The 21,490-nt window shown below is 36.4% G+C and overlaps 1 long non-coding RNA gene across 1 annotated transcript in view; it reads right to left on the bottom strand.

The window, feature by feature from the left end:
- LOC143264798 (uncharacterized) overlaps positions 1-20,850 on the bottom strand; it is a 48,775-nt gene extending 27,925 nt beyond the window's left edge. The window contains exons 1-2 of the long non-coding RNA XR_013038734.1: positions 20,815-20,850; positions 6,382-6,738 (exon numbers count right to left, since the gene is read on the bottom strand). This is a non-coding gene — a long non-coding RNA (uncharacterized LOC143264798). The remainder of the gene's footprint in view (positions 1-6,381; positions 6,739-20,814) is intronic.
- Positions 20,851-21,490: the final 640 nt, after the last annotated feature.

The raw sequence follows: 21,490 nt of genomic DNA, 5'->3' as shown, positions 1-21,490 counted from the left end.
GAAACAGGGTCGACCGACTCGATGCTCGCGCGATTTTTCTTCGATCAAGTTTTGCCGCGTAACCGTTAAAGTGGAACACGTACTGCTGTGGTGACGAAAAGAACGTGATACACGCACGGCAGATTCGACAGTTTTATCGAAAACTGCAGAGGAGAATTTTTTCAGAGAATTCGGAGAAATTGTAAAGTTTGAATGCTGTAAGTTTCGAGGTTTGCGGTGGATCCTCATATAACGCGATTTCTTGTAACACGGCGAAAATGCTGCGACTAGACTCACATAACGCTACTGGGCTTATATTACATGCAAAATAAATTTAACATTCTTATAAAGTTTTAAATTTCGTGTTCAGAAAAAAATGCACATTTAACTGTTGTCTATGCGTGAACAGTGAAGTTAATGTTGATTTTCATATTATTCTTTATTTTTTGTTTAGTAAATAGTATACATATGCACCTAACTACTGTTTACTTACAAACACTATAGTTGACAGGATTACGATAGGCCCTCATATGATGCGGTTTTTTGTAATACGGCGAAAAGATTGTAACTTAGTATTCATGCACTGCTAATGGCTTTCTACTGCGAAAAAGATAAATTTACAATTTTTCAAAATTCCTTATTTTTTGTTTAGAAAAGCAAGTGTACATATACACTTATTTTCTGTTTATGTATGAACAGTGAAGCTGACAGGATTATGGTAGACCCTCATATAACGCGGTATTCTGTAATACGGCACAAAAATTGTGACTTAGTACTCATACAGCGTTAATGGCCTTGTATTACGAGCAAGGTAAATTTAAGATCTTTACACAATTTCTTATTTTTTATTCAGGAAAACAAATGGACATATACACTTATCTGTTTATACATAAATAGCGAAATTGATAGTTTGAAGCCAACGAGACATTTGAAGATCATGAGAAGAAAATATTTTTATTCCACTTTTAATTAAAGAAAGAATTTTCACTTTTAAAATTTAATTGTTAAATACTTCATATTAAAGATCATAAGAGAGATTTTTAATTCGAATTAAAGGACAGTGAAACGAATGAATTTTTCTAATATTGCATGACAATAACAATATAGAAACATGTTTGAATTTGTGTGAAAACTACCGTCAGAATAATCGTTATAGATTTGTTAAAAACAGTCGTACTATTTACTCGAACGAATTAAATATAGCGTTTAAAATATCAGTGTATTTACGTGCATCAATATGTCAATATATACATACGCGTATCAATATATCTTGTTATTAATCAAACAGTCACTATAATTCGAACATATCAATATAACGAATATCAAATTGCAGTGCCATATGTTACTGATGTATTATTAATTTGTATACATATGAAACAGCAGTGAACGCATTAAAATCTATAAACTAAGATTCAACTGCACAAGTTGAACAAAATTTACCAGAAAAAGAAGACCCATATCCGTTCTGCTAACCCAATAAGATAAAATTCGGACGTCAGCTGTGTATAACTCCAGAATTCAAAAACCCGAATGAAAAATCGTACGATGGCATCAGCCATAAGTACCGTCAGTGTTCCCGAGGGGCTCTCCATTCCTCGTGTAATATAATAATGGGGGCAGCAGCATGACCTACCCCAATGGAACACGCGGAGGGTAGACATGATGGGGTAAACGTTGGCGGGGAAAGGGACAAAAGGGGACCCCATCCAGGCGGACGAGTAGAGGGTCGTAAAATCCCCTACACATCGACTGACTCGTCCTACCGCCCTACCAGACAACCCTAACCTGCCTCACCGTCTGGGTGACGGTTGGTCGGGTTAAAAGGGGAGCGCGCAGGGGAAAGGGTGCAGCAACAAAACGTCACCCCTCGTGCCACAGAGACACACTTTTACCGGGCCAACCCCTCCGATTCCGACCCTCCCGCCTCCCTGCTTCGACAACGAGGGCCACGTTGCTGCTCATTGTCGAGAACGGGCAACTCTGCCGCTCCTCGACCTTTGTGCGTTCCCCGAGACTCTGTCTCTTCTCGTGTGTGCGTGCCTTTTCGCTAAGGTGGCCGCGCGTATGTCGCCATTAATGGAAACAACACGAACGGCTTCGTTTCGCTGACCTTTCGCCGAGGGCGCGCCCGTCTGTCCGGGGCTCTGTTGCGACTTTGTTATTGAATAAAATACAATGGCAAGATTTCAAAGTTTCTGTCAATACTGTAATATAACTGTTTTCTCCAGACACTTTGTACAGGCTTAAATAGGTAGCATCTTCACTCGTAGCAGCAAGGACTCGTTTCTTTCAAATATTTTTAGTTTATTATTAACCTCTTCCTGTGGTTTGACGAGTTTTACTCGTGACGCTCTTAGAGCTCAAATGTGACAAACCTTACTCGAATTTTGAATACTCTTCAACTTTGAAATTTAGGTCCAACTATAAGTTGCATTATTAAGGATCCCTGAATATAAAATACTCACAAAATTTTAATCTTCTTTGTTCGTTTTAATGTTACAGTCCTGAATAGTTAGTCTTGACAGACGTATCTGATAAATAAATTACACGAGAAGTTAACACTATCTGTTTGCTGTACTTAATCGTATACTTCATCCTTTATTTTTACTTCCTTATTTAATTACTTGGATTTACTTACTACTTTTTGGGACCAGACCCACGTCACTCTGAGCAGTTTACTAAGGACTTTTTCAATCCCACCCGAATTTCTGTATCCATTACAAAACAAGAACTGCTTTGGTCACCCTTTTTCGCAAAAATTGCACGCCCACTCTGAACTTTCATCATGTGGAAACTGACTCTGAAAGATAGATGCGAAATCGTTCAGTTCAGAATGATGTATATGTATAGATACAAAATCGTTCAGTTCGGAACATTAAATATACATAACCACAAAGTCGTTCACTACGAAACATTAAATACATACAGACACAAAATCGTTCAGTTCAGAACAACGTTGAATATAGACACAAAACTGTTCGCTTTGAAGAGAGACACAAAATTATTCACTTTCGAAGAACATTGAGTGTAGACACAAAATCGTTCAATTTGAAATAACATTAAATATAGACACAAAATCGTTCACTCCGAAGCAATGTTAAATACAAGTAGACAGTACATGTCATTGAATTATTGAGTCCATTTATAAACATCAGAAGTTCAAACGATTAAAGTTCCCCGTATAGTTTAATTGTCGTTAACAACTGCCGACGCTGCTATCTACCACCAGAGCCACTTTCTATAAGACTGCAGTTTTAAGGGTTTTTATGGCACATGCTTGAACAAGTCTTCGCATATTTGCACATCTGACAACTCGCTCAAGCAACTTTTTCTTAACTTCTTGATTTCTCTTGGTCTTGATTTTGGCGGTATTTTTTATACTCCGTTTTTTTAGAAAAACGTGTCGGACATCCTTGTGACTATTTAAACCTGACAGGATTGTAGCAGAGGTTTTGTTGAATCGAATAGTACCCCGTGTGACGGTTGGGATAATTTTGAGAGGTTACAGTGTATAGAAGAATTAAATGTTTGTTTCATTTTTCGCTCGACAATGGCTCCGTTGTGCCGAAACAGTAATCAATTCGTTACGTTTGCTTTTTGCGAAGCTGTTCACCGCGATCGATCCGCTTCGAACGGATCGGCTTCGGAATTTGCGTGATGTTTGCTGGGAGAATGTTCTTTCTCATTTTGATGGAACATTTGAGTTATCGTGATTATTCGTTGTTTGGGGTTAGGGATCAAATTGGAGTCATGCGTGTTGAGCTTCGAGGCCATTAATTCTGTTATGTGACTATAATATATTAATCCCTTGGCTTAGTACATCGAGTCAGTTTCATGACGTTACAGTTCAAATGTGACAAGCCTAAATCATATTTGCATGAAGATTGAATTTTGAGTTTGCTATTATAATTTGTATAATTGAAGATCATTAAATGTAAAATATACTTAACATTTCAATGTTCTTTACTTACTTGAACACTACAGTAATAATTGGGTAACTATGTTGGACGAAACTACCGAAAAATTTGTAGATTAAGGGGTTTGTTGATGTTTTATGATAAGTTACTTAACCCCTTGGCTACTGTGGGCGCCTATAGGCGCTTAGAAATTTTGTGTTTGTATTACTGAGAGCACCTATAGGCGCCCACTTTTATACCAACAGAGTTTTTTCCTAGCGATTAAAAAGTTTTTATAAAAAAGAGTTATGACGGCGTGTTATAACATTTGTCATTTGTATTATCCTTTGTACATAAAGGAAGGATAAAAAACTGTATAGAAAGGCTTTTGCTTTGCTTTTTATAAATAAGAATATCTGACTTTTTATTATAATAAATAAGACCATAATCACATTTCTTAGAAAAAATCACCGTAGCGAAAGGGTTAAATGTGAGGTAAAAGAATAAATAAATGAAGGATAAAGCATAATTGTTCTTTATCCCGATGAAAGTTGACATTTCGACAAAAGCATTTTAAACACTTTAGTAATTTGAAGGTAGAAAGTAGTTTAAAAACGCAATGTAATTTAAAGTTAAAACTGTAATTTAAAGTTTAGACAGCGTTCCGTAAATTTGGTGTTAACACCAAATTTACAATTGTACTATTATAGTATTATTTCATAGCTTCACTATTCTGTTGTTTTATTCTTCTACTGTTCCACTATTTCACTGTAGCATGTGCACTATTAATATGTTCATTTTTTTTAAATATGAGTAGTATTCTATTACGAGCTATATCATAATATTGTTATTTTAGTAGTACTGTATGATTATATTGTTATTTTACTGTTACATTGTTATTCCACTAATAACTGTGCTGTTATTCTACTAATACCTGTATCGTTCTAGTGCTAATTTTACTGTATAGTTATATTATAACATCATTGTATATTGTAGTCTATAACTCTACCATCATATTGCAATTCTACTAATTATATTATATAACTATACTGTTATACTACTGTTCCACCCATACAACTGTTACAAATTTATTTTCCAAATATTTCACTTCTTTTGAATTTTGTTATTGCACTTCCTTACAAGACTATTATAATGTTCTAATATGTAATAATTCTTTTCGTAATTTTATTATAACATTGTACTTGGAAATTATTATAGTATTCTACTAATTATACTTTATGATTGTACTGTTATACTACTATTCCACTGTACATTCAAATATATTATACATGTATACTTCAGTATTTTATACTTTCTGAATTTTGCTATTCCACTTCCCTAAAAACTATTACAATATTACTCAGCTATGAAACTATACTATTATAAGTATATTTTCCTTAAATTTGTTATGAAATTGTGTACATTGTACAATATGTTAATATTCCATTAATTCTACTATATGACTATGCTGTTATAATACTATTCTAACATATTGAGTTATCATTCTGAATGAGTTAACATTGTATTAACACTTCAGTTATCAAAATTGGCAAAGATAGTGTTAATCATTTATTTATTCATTTTGAAAAAATTTATTAATAAATTTTATCTTTGTGTTTATAATAAAAACTTGCCATTAATTTTGTAACTATGGAAATTGATTTTCAAGTCGGATTTTAAATTATATTATTTGTGAGATATGTTTTGTGACGATGACAGTCACAAACTGATAAAAAATTATTAAACTCTTAACAATTTAGTAATAAAAATCTTCCGGTTCCTTTATAATTTTCTAGTTAGTAGCTTTTTGACTTTAAAAGTTTCTTAGGAAGAATATTTATGTATATTTATTATTTACTACTATAGAAAGTGTTAAAATACCTCAAATTCAGATAACGACATTGTTATTTTTAAATAACTAGTATAATTTTATTTTGTAACTATGGTATTCACATTCTAGATAAAAATAATTTACCTTTGGACTGTATTTCGAAAATATTTTGAAACTATTCTTGAGATAATTTTTAATTCACATAGACGGAGCTATACTGTACAAGATAACTCCGATACATAGAACAACTACATCAATTATCAATAAACTCCAATTTCATAACATGAAAAATTTCGTTTACTAGTCAAACCATATAACAAAATATATTCTAAGTTCCAAAGAGTTCTCTCGAACCGTTTTAAAAGAAGTTCTGAAAGAACATATTCACAAACTTAACTTCTTCGAACGTGGCGGCTTCACATATGGCCACACTAAATAATATACTTGATGTACCTAAATTTTGTAAATTTCCTTGTTTGCAAACGTCCTTACATTGTCACAACCATAAATTCTATTTCTGTCTAATATCTTGAAGCCATTTTACAAAAGTGAAAAATTATACTTTAATTCGAAGAACTGCTCAGCAAAATAAATAATTCATGACAGAATAAGTTAACGCTGTCTCCTCAATCAAACTACAGATACACACAAATAGAACGTTAAACATTTCTTTACCTGCTACGAACGTCGATAAAAAGAAGAACGATCAGTTCTTTCTTCCCGAGTAAATCATCTCGTGCACCCGGTAGAAGCCGTCTGGTAAGTGCAGAGCATCATCGCATCCAAAAGCCGTCAGTTCAAACAAAATCCGGGGCCATCCGGGCGAAGTTTCTCTTGCGAGGCAGAAACTCGCGCAAGTTCGTCGAACGAGGCACGGGGAAGGAGGTCACGACAGCGCTTTAACCCTTTCGAAGCCATCCGAGGCGATAGGAGCGTCTTGACCCGTTCTATCTCCACTTCGCCGTGCCCTATCCTCCACGGCACAGCGTGACGTAATTCCAGCACGAACCTAGGAGGTTCGACCTATGAGACCTACGAGACGGATGCACGCGTTCGTGTACGTGTCTCCCTTGTGTGCTTGTATGTGTGTATGTGTGTGGGTGTGGGTGTACGCGATCCTCGTTCGTGTCCAACTTCACCCATGTCCGTGTGTGCGTGTGTTTCTGGAATAGCGCATCTACGTACAGTCAGCAGCAAATCTGCTTCCCCTAGGAAAAATATATCCATAGGGAAAATTGACTTTGAACCTGCTCTTGATTTTTTGATAGAGTCACAAAGTTTGAGGAACTGACAGCTTGGAGATAAGTTAGGAATTTTGAGGATGAGTTCTAGGTACTGGGACTTGGGAACATTTGGTGATATACCTTCAAATGATGGTGTATGAATATTGGAGTTTAGGGATATGACAGTGTAGGAATTTGGAGGAATAATTGCAAATGTAGGAAATAGTATTCGATATTTATGTAAATAATTAGGGAATGGGTATTTGGTAATCTTGAGAGCTTGGAACCGATTTGCGCATGACGAAATTTAGGAATTTTGATATTTGGAAATCTAGGAATTTCGGAATTCGGGAATTTAGGAATAAATATTAGGAATAAACTTATGGAAAGTTATTAGGAATAAGCGAATTTAGGAATTTAGGAATTTCAGAATCAAGAATTCTCGGGGTTTAGCGATTTGGGGAGATAGGTATTCAAAAACCTTAGAATAGATAGTTGGGAATTTAGAAACTTGCGGATATAGGAATTTTGGAATTTAGAGTTTGGGGATGTAGACATTTAGAAATCTAAGATTCTAGAGACATACCAATTTAGGAATGCATTGTCCTGGGGATATAGGAATGAGGGAATAATAACATTTGAATTTAGGAATTTATGGATTTGGAAATAGACGAATTTTATGAATCTAGAGTACAGAAGAATAGATATTTAGAGACTGGTACTTGACAGTTTTGGAATTTTGTGTTACAGAAATGTGGGGATATGGAAATTTGGGAATGTGAATATTTAGAAATCTAGGAACTTATAAATTTTACAATTTGAGGATAGAGAAATTTGGAAACTTTAGGATTAGGTCGATATAAGAATTCAAGAATCTTGAAATTTAAGAAATTTACATACTAACGTAAGGACCTAGGGATGTAAAGATCTAAAAATTTAAAGATATAAGATTTGGAAATAAATGAATATAGAGATTTCGATATTTAAGAAACTAGGAATTTAGGGACTTGTGAGAATCTAGAGATTCGAATATGTAAGAATTTAGAAATTTTTGAATTTGTGAATTTAGAGATACAAAAATTTAAAAACTAGAAGGTTTGGAAATATGTAACCATTATATGTAGACTATAAATTTGTAGATTTGGAAAACAATGTTTCTACAACACATCTCATAGATTTTACAAATGATAAATTTTGAGGTTCAGAAGTTTTTTAAGAAAAAAATTCATGAGTTCAGAAACTCGAAAATTTAAAAAATCGTGAATAAGATAATTCGACAATAAAAAAATTTTGGTCAAAAATTTTGAAGCTAGAAGGTCTACGTAACCTAACAGATACTTTATAAACTCGTTGGTTTAGAGAACAAACTGTGAACGAATTCAGAACGTGCAAGGATCTTAGAGATATGAAAATTTGTAGGATTCTTAAAATCTTTCAAATCCAGAAACTCAAAAATTTATACGTACATAAATAAGATACTTCATCGATTAATGAATTTATAAACTAGAAAATTTGAAAGTAAAGCTTAATAGACAATCTACAAGGTTTCTAAAATATTTACGAAATAGGGAACGTGAAAATTTGCAACATCGTAAACAAGAGATTTCAGCGATTAAAAAATGTCGAAGCTTACACGTGTATGGTCATGTAAAGGAAGCTTACGTTGCACCCGAGTGTACTCGGACACATGCATGGACCACGCATCCGACGTTCCAAGATTCGAGTGCACACTCGTGCGATCGAGAGGGGTATAGAGAAAGATAGCGAGCGGGTAGAGGACGTTGAAATAGAGAGAGAGAGAGATAGAGGGAAGGATAGATGGAGAGGACAACCGCTTAGCGCAAGCTGGAACGTCGCTCTAGCCGTCAATACACTTTGGCCAAGGTAGAGAAGCGTTCCATCGAGTTGGTTCGTAGCTCCTTGCGGAGGATCCTGCGGCCAACGGAGTCTCATATCCTACGGGCCTCTGGGCATTCAACGCCCCTGGGTGCAACCCCCCTCTCTGCCCCTCTGTGCTTGCTCATCCAGTAACGTCACTAACGACGACGGACATATTGGTATCGCTTGTAGGTATCCTTAAGGAGAACCGCATTTCACGCTGCCGCACGAATTCGAGGGATCTCCCTTACGGGTACAAAGCTACCCACCGTCTCTGTACTCCGAATTCAAAGGTACGGGACGTTGGGTAATGTCGACTGCCCTCGCACGCGTCTCTGAGCATTTTAATGGCTGCTCAGAAATGGCTGCATTAAACCGTTTCTCCTACTCTGGTATGGTACGTTAACTTTCAAACGCAATTTTTGCGCTTTTTAAACATCTACGGTTAATTAAGCCGTTTCGGATGTCTCTTTTGGGTAATTTGGGCGAATTGATTGAGTTGGAGGGGACGTTTCATGATTATACAATTATTGTAAAGTCACATGAAATATGTTGAAAGACTTTAATTCTCATTATGAATGAACGATTCAATATGAACCCCTTAACCTACAACTACGAGCATAGCCCGTGTACGATGATCGGGCCAAACGTAAATATTACGGGCATAGCCCGTATAAAATGAACGAGTCAAACATAAACATTACGTTTCCGGCCCAAAATTCTCGAGCGTAAATCGTAAGTTAAGGGGTTAATGTCTTTTAATTGCTATATTTTTTGACTTTCTATATGCTATTTGGTAGATATTTAAGAATGAATGAAATATTTTGTATTTTATGATATCCTCTTGCGCTTTGATGTGGTACATAAATTTTGAAATACGATTTTTACATTTTGTAACATTTTATCGTTAATTAAGCTTGGTATGTCTTTCGGTTAATTTTTACGAATTTATTACTTACTTATGTTTGAAGATAGCACAGTTATTATAAAACGAATGAAAAATAAATGTCAACGGTGAAAGTATTTTAAAAATTTTTTAGTTCTTACTGGAAAAAGTTTGAGGCTTACAAATTTTTAATAGAATATATCTTTAATTAAAGCAGTAACATAAATGTTAGTAATATAATTAATTGAGTATAATTGAAAAAAAATTATTTTAAAGTCAAAAAAACCTGACTCTGAAGTAGAACTTTAAATTAAAATATGTAACAATAACAATCATAGTACGCTATTTTGATTTTTCCTATAATTTTTATAATTCACAAGAAAGTGGAATGCGTTGAAGAACATATCACGATCCTTATACATTTAACACTTCAAATGAACTAGTCGAAAACTTAGAAGATAACAAGTTTAGTGGGACCGCCAATTTAAACGTGAAACTTATAACTGCTTAAACTAGCAAGAACGCAAAACTTATGTCATTAAATTACTAGAGATAATACCCAGTTCTAAATTCTTCGCCGTTCAAATAGATCAACAAACAAACGAAATACAGTTTCAGTGTGATGATCCTTCCTCCCGTAGCAAATTTTAATAATAAATTTCCGGTTATAAATCACATTCTATAAACAGCAATTCATCTCCGTGATCGGATCAGATGAGTCTGCTAGTATCGAAAGTGACGACACGCGCGTCAAACTTATCGATTTAATGCCTCTTTTACGGATATTCGATTCAAACTTTCCTCCGTTACTATGTATACCCACGGTGCCGCTCCGTTTCCACCCTCTTTCATCCCCCCGCCCCATCGGCCATTGCAGTTACCGGTACACTTGCACCTCAAGAAAGTTTCTTCGGTGTTCTGCATAAACATTACGAGCAAAAGTGAAAGCAGCAGCGTCACTAAAGGAAAGTTTCATCGCGTGGTAGGACAGTAGTACTTGCACCCTCGATATTGTTTGAAATTCTACTCGAAACTTCTGTTGTATATTAATCACCTCTTTATAATTAAACTGAAACTTCCAAATTATTATACATTTATATTTTCACCCTAGACTTCGCGTTTTCAGCATGAATACCTTCCTTTTCCATTATTATTTATATTGCGATCATTACATTATTTTAATATAAATACGTCTTTGCTTCTCATTTCATTTTCGAAATGTGCTATATAAAATAATGAATATTTCATCAAATGAACAGTAAATTTCGAAATTGATAAAATTAAATATTTTTCGTAATTGCGTCTTCCCAAAATTCGAGTATTGTCACTTTTACAATATTACATCCCTAAATAAATTTTTGTATAGAAAAAGTTTATCATTTCCTATCAGGTGTTACTTGTGAAAATTGAGAACACCGTTATTTTACAATATTAAAAAAATTATACAATGAAGGATTGTTAATGGCGAACGTAACTTTGTGAAAGAAAAACAGGAATTTTTTAATGTAATTGATTTTATTCGCATTTAAGTTTACGAGAAAGGAGTCGATTAATAAATTAAAATTGAATAAATAATTTGCAAAGTCCGATTAGAATATTTTTTAGTATCTGAAGCATTTGTTGGTCCCTGCGATGGAACTGAAGTGGATTTGAAAAGATACACGCCAGAAGATCACGAAGTAAGTTGCTTGAAGTTTGTAGGTTAAGATTATAGAATCATCTACTTTTACAGTATGGCCTCTTTAAGTTATGACATGAATAGTACGCGAAACAGCTTTTAAACTGAAAGTGAAATGAAAACGGAGGAACCTTTATATGTCTCTCTCAGTCCATTTGTAACTTTTACTGCTACTACTGAAATTTATATTTGAAGAACATTTCACTGATGCATTATAACATTTTCATTAATTTCATTAGACCCCTTCAGAAATCAAGTATTGTTCCTAACAAATTGCATAAATTAAAAGAAAGACAAAAAGAGATGCGATTAATTATTTATTGCGATTATGCAAATTTACATAGAAGGAAAATTTAATTTATTTATTAAGATATTTTTATAATTTTCATCACATTCTTCTGATAACTATTTATGCTTCTAATATAATAAAAAAGAAAGAAAAAAAGCAATGAAAAATTACTACGTTTAGTGAAATTTATATTTAAAAAATATTGAATTAACATAAATGTCAGGCCACAAATAAAAACTAGTCAAAATGTTTACGTTAATTTAATTACGCTCTTTTGAATTAAACTTAAATTGGATAAATTTCAAAAGCATGAAATAAAACGTTTAAAGTCATTCACTGCAGTTATTTAAAGTTATATTTAATATTTAAATTGTGCGAAAATATATTTATAAATTCCAACTCACCTCTTTAAAATCAACTTGCGCTTTTAATGAATTGGGTTAATTGAAAAAAATATGAAAAAGAAGAGGATAAGCTATTTAAAGATAATAAAAGTGATGCGTCAAAATATTTTCAGATTTCAATGAAAAAAATAAAAAAAAGAATAAAGGATGATAAATTATTTACTGCTATCACTAAAACTTATATTTAAGAAAAATTTGATATTAAAATACTTCCATGAACCTCACTTTTGAATTCAACCTACATACATAAAAAATTGAAGAACAAATAAATTATCTACTGCAACCACTACAATTTGACTAATGCATCAAAATTTCAAAAGTTTCATGAATTTTATTTCTTTTGATTCATGTGCTGCTCCTAATATACTGATCAGACTAAAAAGGACGAAGGTACATGATGAAATAAGGAAGAATGACTTGGAAAGGGTGCACAAGTTTCGATCAATCGCGATCTACATCGTAGCTGCGGTTTCGTCGCAGCGAAAGCCGGTTCCTGGAAGCCGGGCCAGTTGCCGTCGAAGATTTACAACGTTTTTCAGCGCGCTCATCTTCCTAATCTTCTTTGAGAGCGTCTCTCGGTCTCGGGAGTCGTCGATACCGTGGTCCGTTGGCGGAATCTGCAATCCTCCATCGGCGATCCAGGCCAGGGGGTTGGTTCGAGTAGCACTACCAAGGGGGGTGGTGGTGGCGTTCGCAACGGAGCTGACTGCAGTTTTTCCACGGTGAGAAATAGGGTCTTGGGGTGTGTAAACCCGGTTACTTATGGAGGCCATTCCGGTCTGCGGGCTCGCCGGCCTCCGGCTGAGGGGTTTTAAGGACTTAGCTCGACATTAGCGTCCCTGGAGGGTGAGCTAGGAGGTTGGTGGAGGTGGACGTGGATGCGAAGGTAGCCGGAGACGAAGGTGAAGTTAGTTTGTACCGTGGGAAAGAGCGAGACGGGATAAAGAGAGAGGCGATAGAAAGGGACGAGGATCACGTGTAGGAGATACAGAAAAGAGAGAGGAGACGGGAGGGGGCGGAAGGACGCGTTAAAGGGACAGAGGGAGAAAAGGGCAGAGATAGAAAGAGAAAGAGAGACAGAGTTTCAGGGAGTAAGCTCTGGATAGGGTTGCGAGGACTGAGAGTAAGGGTGGATAGTCGGTGGCCAGGGGATCCTCGGGGGTGGAAGAGAATCGCCGAGGCGGAGGATGGGTAGGAGGCTGGAGGTGGGGGATAGATGTGCGGCGATTTGGTTTCCAATCATGGGACGACGGGACGCGCCTCTATCGAGCGAGCAGAGGCCCGGCCATCCTACCCCATCCTCTCCTTCGCTTGGAGCCATGTCGGTGCTGGTGGTGCTGGTGCAAACCAACCCAACCCAACCCAACCCAACCCAACGGACTCTCTCTCCTTCGCCTGCACCTCCGCGTCTCAACCAACCGCCCTCCTCCTTCTACTCCTACTCCGCTTACTACTTCTCCACCTCTTCCTACTTCTCATCCTCTGGCTCCTTTGCCACCCTCGGCTTTGCCACCCACTGCTACCTACCGCTCTTCCTCCACCCACTGCTTCTCGTCCTCCTGCCACCGTCCTTCGGCCCCCTCAACACCACCCCCGCTACAACCTTCTCAACCAGCGCAGACACACTTACACGCACTCAGAACTTCGTCCGCTTAACCATCCTCCTCTGTTCGATGTCCCCCGTGATTTCACGACGGTTCGTTCCGCAACCTAGCCCAATCCCGAAAAATCTTAATGTTTTCGAACCGTGTTACGTCTAAATTGCTACGGGGTTACCGGGGGCTGTTTGGGAATTCCGCGTTCGCGAATCCCCCCGCCGTCGATGGCTAGGAATTAGCTTTCAAGTAACCGACTGGCATTACCGCAATTGGTCCAATAATTTACCCCACCGGCCCGATTAATGATCTTCAAGTTTTGTTTGCATTGTTCTAATTGCCGCGGCCACGATCGCTATAGAGTCTGTTGGATCGATATTCACCCTTCGCACGGAACCTTTTTTTGCTTTTGCTTTCGGGACTTGCAAGCTTAGAACGCGATACCGGCGCGATGATTGGCTGTCACTGGATAGTTGAACGCGTTTTTTTGAAGCTTCTTTTGTAGGAGTTTTTATCGAATTCAGGATATACACTTAGTCTAATTAGTACTAGTAACATTATAGTCATTTGCTGTTAATTTTATGACGATAGATTTCTAATGATAAGGTGTGGATAAAATATATTTCAAACTTTAATTAAATTCGCATACGATTTCTGTCGGTAATTGAAGAATTTAGAAATCTCATATAGTAATTGTTCTTGGTCTATAGTAATTGGCCACCGTTCTCAAAGATATATGAACAGATACTTATTGTGATTCTGGAAATCACTATAATTTATAATGTTATTATTGATATAATTTAACTGCTATTCACTATTATATAAGAGTACACAAAGACTATAAAATTTAGTTCATTGTGCAAGGATTAATATACTAATAATTACCAACATACAATGCGGAAGACAGGTACCATTCCAATTAACATAACAGGTACCAATACATCAATCAATACATAAAGTAAAGTTTTATTATACTTATATACTAATAAAACATATTCTGAGATCTTGTTATCAAATTAATACTGACAATTATATGCTAATCAAATGTCAGTACAGTAATATATTACTGCAGTAATATAGTAACATAATAAAATTATACCGTATTAGAATCGGTGAAATAGTAATATAGTAGAACAATAAAATTGAGTAATAGTGCAGTAGAACATTAGAGCAGGAGAACTGTAGTACAATACTATAGTGGTACAGAGATTTGGTGGTATAGTGGTATAGTAGTGTTGTAGTATAGTAGCGTAGTTGTATAGTAGCGTAGTAGCGTAGTAGCGTAGTAGTGTAGTTGTATAGTAGTATAGTAGTGTAATAGCGTAATAGTATAGTAGTATAGTAGAATAGCATTATAGTAGTATAGTAGTATAGCAGTATAGTAGTATAGTAGTATAGTAGTATAGTAGTATAGTAGTATAGTAGTATAGTAGTATAGTAGTATAGTAGTATAGTAGTATAGTAGTATAGTAGTATAGTAGTATAGTAGTATAGTAGTATAGTAGTATAGTAGTATAGTAGTATAGTAGTATAGTAGTATAGTAGTATAGTAGTATAGTAGTATAGTAGTACAGTGGTATAGTAGTATAGTAGTATAGTGGTATAGTAGTATAGTAGTATAGTAGCACAGTAGTACAGTAGTATAATAGTAATATAGTAGTATAGTAGTATATTAGTATAATAGCACAGTAGTATAACTGTACAGTAGAATTAGTCAAATGGTAAGATAACAACATAGTAATATAATATAATAGTATAGTGAGAAAAATAAAAGTAAGAAAGTGCAATGCTAGCCTAATTGAATAGTAGTAGTGTGGCACACTAGTACCATAATAGTACTCCTAATAGTGGTACAATAAAACAGATATGCAATAGTAAATTTAGCAAAGATATCAGTATAATAGACAGAAAACTGTGGTGTAGAAAAATGGAAAACAGAAAGAATAATATAACAGAGAATAGTAAAACAGTACTACAGCTGTAAAAATTCATATACATATAATGCAGTATTATATTAAAAAGAAAGCAACGAGGGACGAATTTTTCCTTGTCCTCCGATTTAACAAGTAGCCAAAATGGTTTCGTATAATTTTATTCCGCCGTCATTCAAAATACATGATGTACCAAATTAGCAAAATAAACCAACGAAGTGTCCCCAATTCATTTAGGAGATTATACGCTGGTCGTTTTCCAAAATTGTTAACCGCGACAGCTGAGATGCCATGCATTTTCGCGCGAACATATCGTTGCTAATACCATAACCATGTTTGCGCTGGGTGACAATGCGATTAGAAGGAGAACGGATAGGGGCTGAAGCGCGACACCGAGACAGAGTAGCCTTAGGTCGTCTAGACGTGTTGCGTGGGTGTGACGTATAATGACGTATAACGAGATTAGTAACTTCTAAAATGTCGTAAACATTGTTTGCCAAGTTCCGTTTACGGGAAACTTTTAAGACAGTCGCACGGTTAAGATACTACACTACTTGCGGACGTCTGTGTTCTAACGTCTGCCACTACTCGCCGCGCATGAATACTTGAAAACTTTTCCACCAACTCCTTAACCCGTTGACTGCCAAGGTTAATTCGTTAACACCATGATACAAATTTCTATTCGCTTCTGCTCGCGAAATGGACACGCGGAAAATGTTTTCACTGAACTTTAACTTTTAACATAAACTGCCGTACATGCTTGTTTTCGGAAGACACGAGGGGAAAGATGTAGACAACTGACAAACGAGTGGAACGAATTTTCTAATTTTCGTGTTTGGCGATTTTCGAGTTTAAAAATTTTTTAACTTGCAAATTTAGTGATATGGGGATTTGTAAAATTTATGACAAGAGAATTTGGATATTTGAAAGTTTACAGAGTAATTAAAGTTTCAAGATCTAGAATTTAGAAATATAAAACTTGGAGGGTTTATAAAAATTTAAGTGTGCAAATTTAGAATTTTGAAAATTAATAAAAAAATGGAAAAACTCTTAAACTAAGAAATAAAGTACCTCTGATGAAAAATATTGGTGAAATATGAAATATTTTTGAATTCATACCAAATATTGAATTTTATGAAATATATATTTATTCGTAATAAAATTATCTGTTCACGCTCCTAGAATTTACCAATTTACAGTTTATCTTTGTCAAACCAAGGAGTGTAAATTGTAAAACGCGGGTACATTTGGTTGTGGTATTAAAACTCCGTTGTTCGAGGGGGTGGCGAAGTGGCAGTGGACTCGAAGGGTGGTTTACATCCACCTTTCGCGGTTGAACTCAGGCCAGCCGACTTTCAACCCCTTGTTCTACCTCCTAAGGAATGTTTAATTAACGCACTTTGACCCGCTTCTACTGTTGACATTTTTCTGCGATGAAATGTTGTTCGCAACATCAAAGACTTTCCAGTTTCTTTAATAGCCGGAAGAATTATCTCTTTAAGAACGAAATTTCATACTGGAAATATCGATACACTTTAAATAGAAACTTTACTTTGCATTTCATAATTACTCGTTGATTTATAAATGATTCTTATTCGTCTTATATTTAATACTTGTTTATTAATTTTAAAACGGGTAATTAAATTATTCAGTTTGTATTTGATACTTATTTATTAATTTATAAATGAGCAATCAATTTCTTCGTTATACAAATGATACTCATTTATTAATTAAAAAATGAGTAATTAAATTATTTGTTTTACATTATATATTTAACACCTTACATTTAACACCTACTTGCTTTATAACTAATTCACTTATTCATACATCAATAAATTATTAATTAATTTGATTCAATTTATATTCAATACTTACTTATTAATTTATTAATTATACATTATTATATTTATTTATTAATTTATAAAGTGATAATGTATTTATTTTACGTTTAATTAGCATTTAATTAATTAACTTTATTCGATTTACTTTTAATACTTGTTCATGTACGTCATATCAATTACACCAATTTTTGCAGACAACTTATATATTTATATAAACATTTATTTGCAGTAACAAAAAAATATGATATTTAATCACTTGACAATCATATAAAATTCATAACTATGTAACAATAATTTAACTATTAAAATTTATTATGTGTAAAATACGCTAATTATTGAATCATTCAAATTATATTTTATCATATTTTTCGGCAAAGATTGTAACAACTACAAACTGTAAAATGTATCAACTTGCCACAGTGTTCCCTATTTGCGTCGTTTTACGAAAGAACCAAATTACGGTTAAAATGTGATCAAAGGGGATGTTACGTTGGCGTACCATGTTTCAACCCTCGTCCACTGTCATCGACCTAATGTATTCTCGTATCAGAAGCGATGACCTAAGGAGAAAGCAGGCGTGCATCGTTTCTCCTGGACGAGATGCTCTTAGAAACCTCTCATCCCCTATTGACGTCCCAGTACAACTACCCTGCATTATCGGCAATTCCACTGACCTAAGGAGAAGTCCTCCGCGAACTAAGATGCCCTGAGAACGCGTAGGGCTCGAGCAGCTGCTCGAATCACCAATATTGATACTGTCGTTACGATGTCACCGAGGTAGACACTTTCTGACGTTAAATTTACGAGAAAAATGCTTTCTCCTTTAATGATATCTAAACAACGAACCTGAGAAAGTAAGGAATCCATTTTATAAACTTTCGTCTGTTATTCATTCGTTTCTGCTGCTTAATTGTAGTTTTATAAACTTTTTAAGAGAGAAAAATTCGTTTGTAAATATTTAGAATGAAGAGAATGATATGTGTTGTTAAGTCGCTTTGAAGTTTTATATTGCATGAATTTTAGATAGTGTAAACTACAATCTATTTGTGTTGAATTTATGCGAATTTTGGTGAAAGATTTTTGGCCATTTAAAAATATTGGTTTTTGTTTTTGAAAATGAAGTTGGAGTGCTTTGTTGACATTCTTTAATAAAATTTTTAAATTGAAAAATTTACAATTTTCGAAATTTGGAAATTAGAAAATTTGGGGATACGGAAATTTGCAAATATGGAAATTATCATTTTTTAATATCTTGAATTGACGAACTTTCAAATTCTCTAGTTCCAATATTATTTAAATTGCCAAATTTACAATCGACTGTATTCTCATATTTTTACATTTCTAAATTTCTTAAATTCACAAACTATTATGTCCTTAAATTTTAATATTATTCAAGTTATCAAATTCCCAAACCTCTGTATTTTAAACTTCTAATTTTTTTAAATTATAAATTCAAAAATTTTCAAATCCCCAAATTCTTCAATTTTGTATTTTCCCGAAAACATCATTTTCAAATTTCAAAAATTCAAAGTTAATATTCTATCGTATATTTCCAACTTTAATTTCCAAATTTAAAATTCATAAGTTCTTACACTTCCAAATATCGAATTTCCAAAATTTCCTTATCATCAGATTTTTAGATCCTTAAATTACTACATCGTTAGATTCATACATCCCCTAATTCTTACATAGTGAAATAATTCCCAAATACACAAATCCCCACATCCTTGGATATCTAAATTTCTAGGTTCTTAAATATAAAAATTTACAAATTTCTTCATGTCCATATCCCCAAATCCCTAGGACCTCCTAGATCCTTAAAATCTTTGCAGCTCTTAATTTCTGGACCACGTAATCCTCACAATTCCATATCCGAATATCACCGAATCCTGAATTTCTTCACCATCCGTAAACTATAAACCAAACCGTAAACCACCCCCAACTCTAAATCCATCCCTAAATCGTCAAATTTTTAAAATTCCCCAAAAATCAACTAGAAGAATGTATCTCTCCCCTTAATGACCATACTTTTCCTAAGTAAACGAAATTTGTCCTCGACTATAAATATTGAGACAAAGTCAAGAAATCTGAGTAATACTACACCTTTAACCAAGAAGTTGTCTCAAGTGACAACTTTATTCACCAAACATTACATAAAAAATTTACCCGTATAAAATAAATACAATAAACTTTTTTATCAAAATGCCCTACATTTATCAAATGCAACATCAAGCTTACTCCAAATCTTTCTTCGGCAGTGAAAAAATAGGACATATCCTTAAAGGAGAACATTATCGCGTCGTGATGCATATCCGAGCATAAAGGGGCCGACTGATACCTCTATCCAAAAACTTCGAACATCTAAACCGAATTTCCGACAACACGGAACAACTGTTTCACCGTATTCTTCTCAAGTACCTAAACTTTCTTCGAAGTCGCCACGCGTTACGTTCGTATGAAAAGACTCTAAAGAAGAATCGTAAACAAATTGTGCACGCGTACGGCGGCAAGGGGAAAGAATGGCGTACAGGGTTGATTTTGCAAAGGGTTAAGAGCCTTATCCCGTTATCCATTGTCTTGACCATCCGACGATCCAAAGCGCACAATTGGTTGAACGCAGCGGGCTGTCTGAATAGCGTCGCGTCTGGTTCGTGGCGGTATCATCCGGCATAGCTCGTAAAAGCGGAAGCATCGAGGAGGAAGAAGCACGTCGCAGTTGATAGGCAAGACGCCTTTAGAGTGCGTAGGGGTTGAGCACCCGTTTGATGCCCTACATAACGGAGAGTCTCGGTGGCCGTAGAGGGTGGCGGTCGGTAGATGGTCTGGGCAGGGACGAAAGTGGCGCGAGGGTGGTAGAAGGGTGGTTTTCCGTGGAAGGAGGAAGACGAGGATCGAGAGGGTGGCGGAGAAGGAGGCAGGTAGAAAGAGGTAGAGGACGGCGGGGCTCTTTGGGGCTCTGAAAATGCAGCGTAATTTGTCTTTGTCTGGCGGGGGCGAGCGCGCAGTAACGGCGAGTAGGGTGGCCTCAGGAGAAGAGCGAAGGGTGGCAGAGGAGTTAGGCGGAGGGATAGGGGGTCGGTGGTGGTCGGATGGGCGAGCGGGTTGATGGGTGGCGGAGTTTCGTGGCGAGAAGAGCGGAAAAGGGGTTCGAGGGTAGGAGAGAGTGATGGGACGAAGGCTGAGAAGGAGCGCGAGAAAGAGAAAGAGAAAGAAGGAAAGGCATAGAAGTAGGCGAAATAGAAAGAGAGAGAAGGAGACAGATTCCGTGCTTGACCCGCCTGGGATCGATGCGTTCGTCTGCCAGAACGCCGAGACGCCCGCGTCCTTCCTTCCTTCCTTCCTTCTCTCTGCTCTCTTCTCTTCGACTACTACCCTCTTCCTACCTATCTTACACGCTCGCCGTCTCTCTTTCTGCCCAGTTTCGTCCTCCGTGCTTTCATTCGTGCTGCTGACGCTGATGCTGATGCCTCTGCTAGCTACCGTCGGAGCTGCCTAACCCCTCCCCCTCCGCCCTACGTCATCTCCTCCACAGCCACCTCCTCCTATTTCGCTCTTCCCTTTTCGAAAAGCAGCGTCGTTGGCCGTCGGCGCAACGCACACGCCGTTAACCGCACTGCACAACGCGTGCAATCCGCCTCGCCCGCCCGCTCCCGTGCCTCTGACTCACGCTTCTCTCGCTGGCCTTCTCTCTCTCTCTTCTTCTAGAGCAGTCTCTCCGCCACCCCTTCGCCTCTTCGACCCTCTTCCACCCGGTTACGACACACGTACACACAACCGGGCCAAACACGTGCGTCCGTTACCGAGGAACGCACACACACACACACACACCAAGGACCGCGTACACGTTTCGCCAGCCACGCACGTACAGTTGCAGTTGCGCCGAGTCACACGCACACACGTGTCCTCTTTCCGACCCGTTGTCTCCTCCTCTTCATCCTCCTCCGACGCCTCCTTCCCTTTTCTACGTCCGTCCCTTTTCTGCTTCAGCACACGGCTCCTTTGCTCCAACACTCACGCAAACCCAGGACCTACGGACCTAGGAACCGCACCCCGAATATC

The sequence above is a fragment of the Megachile rotundata genome, chromosome 7, assembly GCF_050947335.1.
Source record: "Megachile rotundata isolate GNS110a chromosome 7, iyMegRotu1, whole genome shotgun sequence".
Taxonomy (NCBI): domain Eukaryota; kingdom Metazoa; phylum Arthropoda; class Insecta; order Hymenoptera; family Megachilidae; genus Megachile; species Megachile rotundata.
This window is presented reverse-complemented; position numbering and strand designations above follow the sequence as displayed.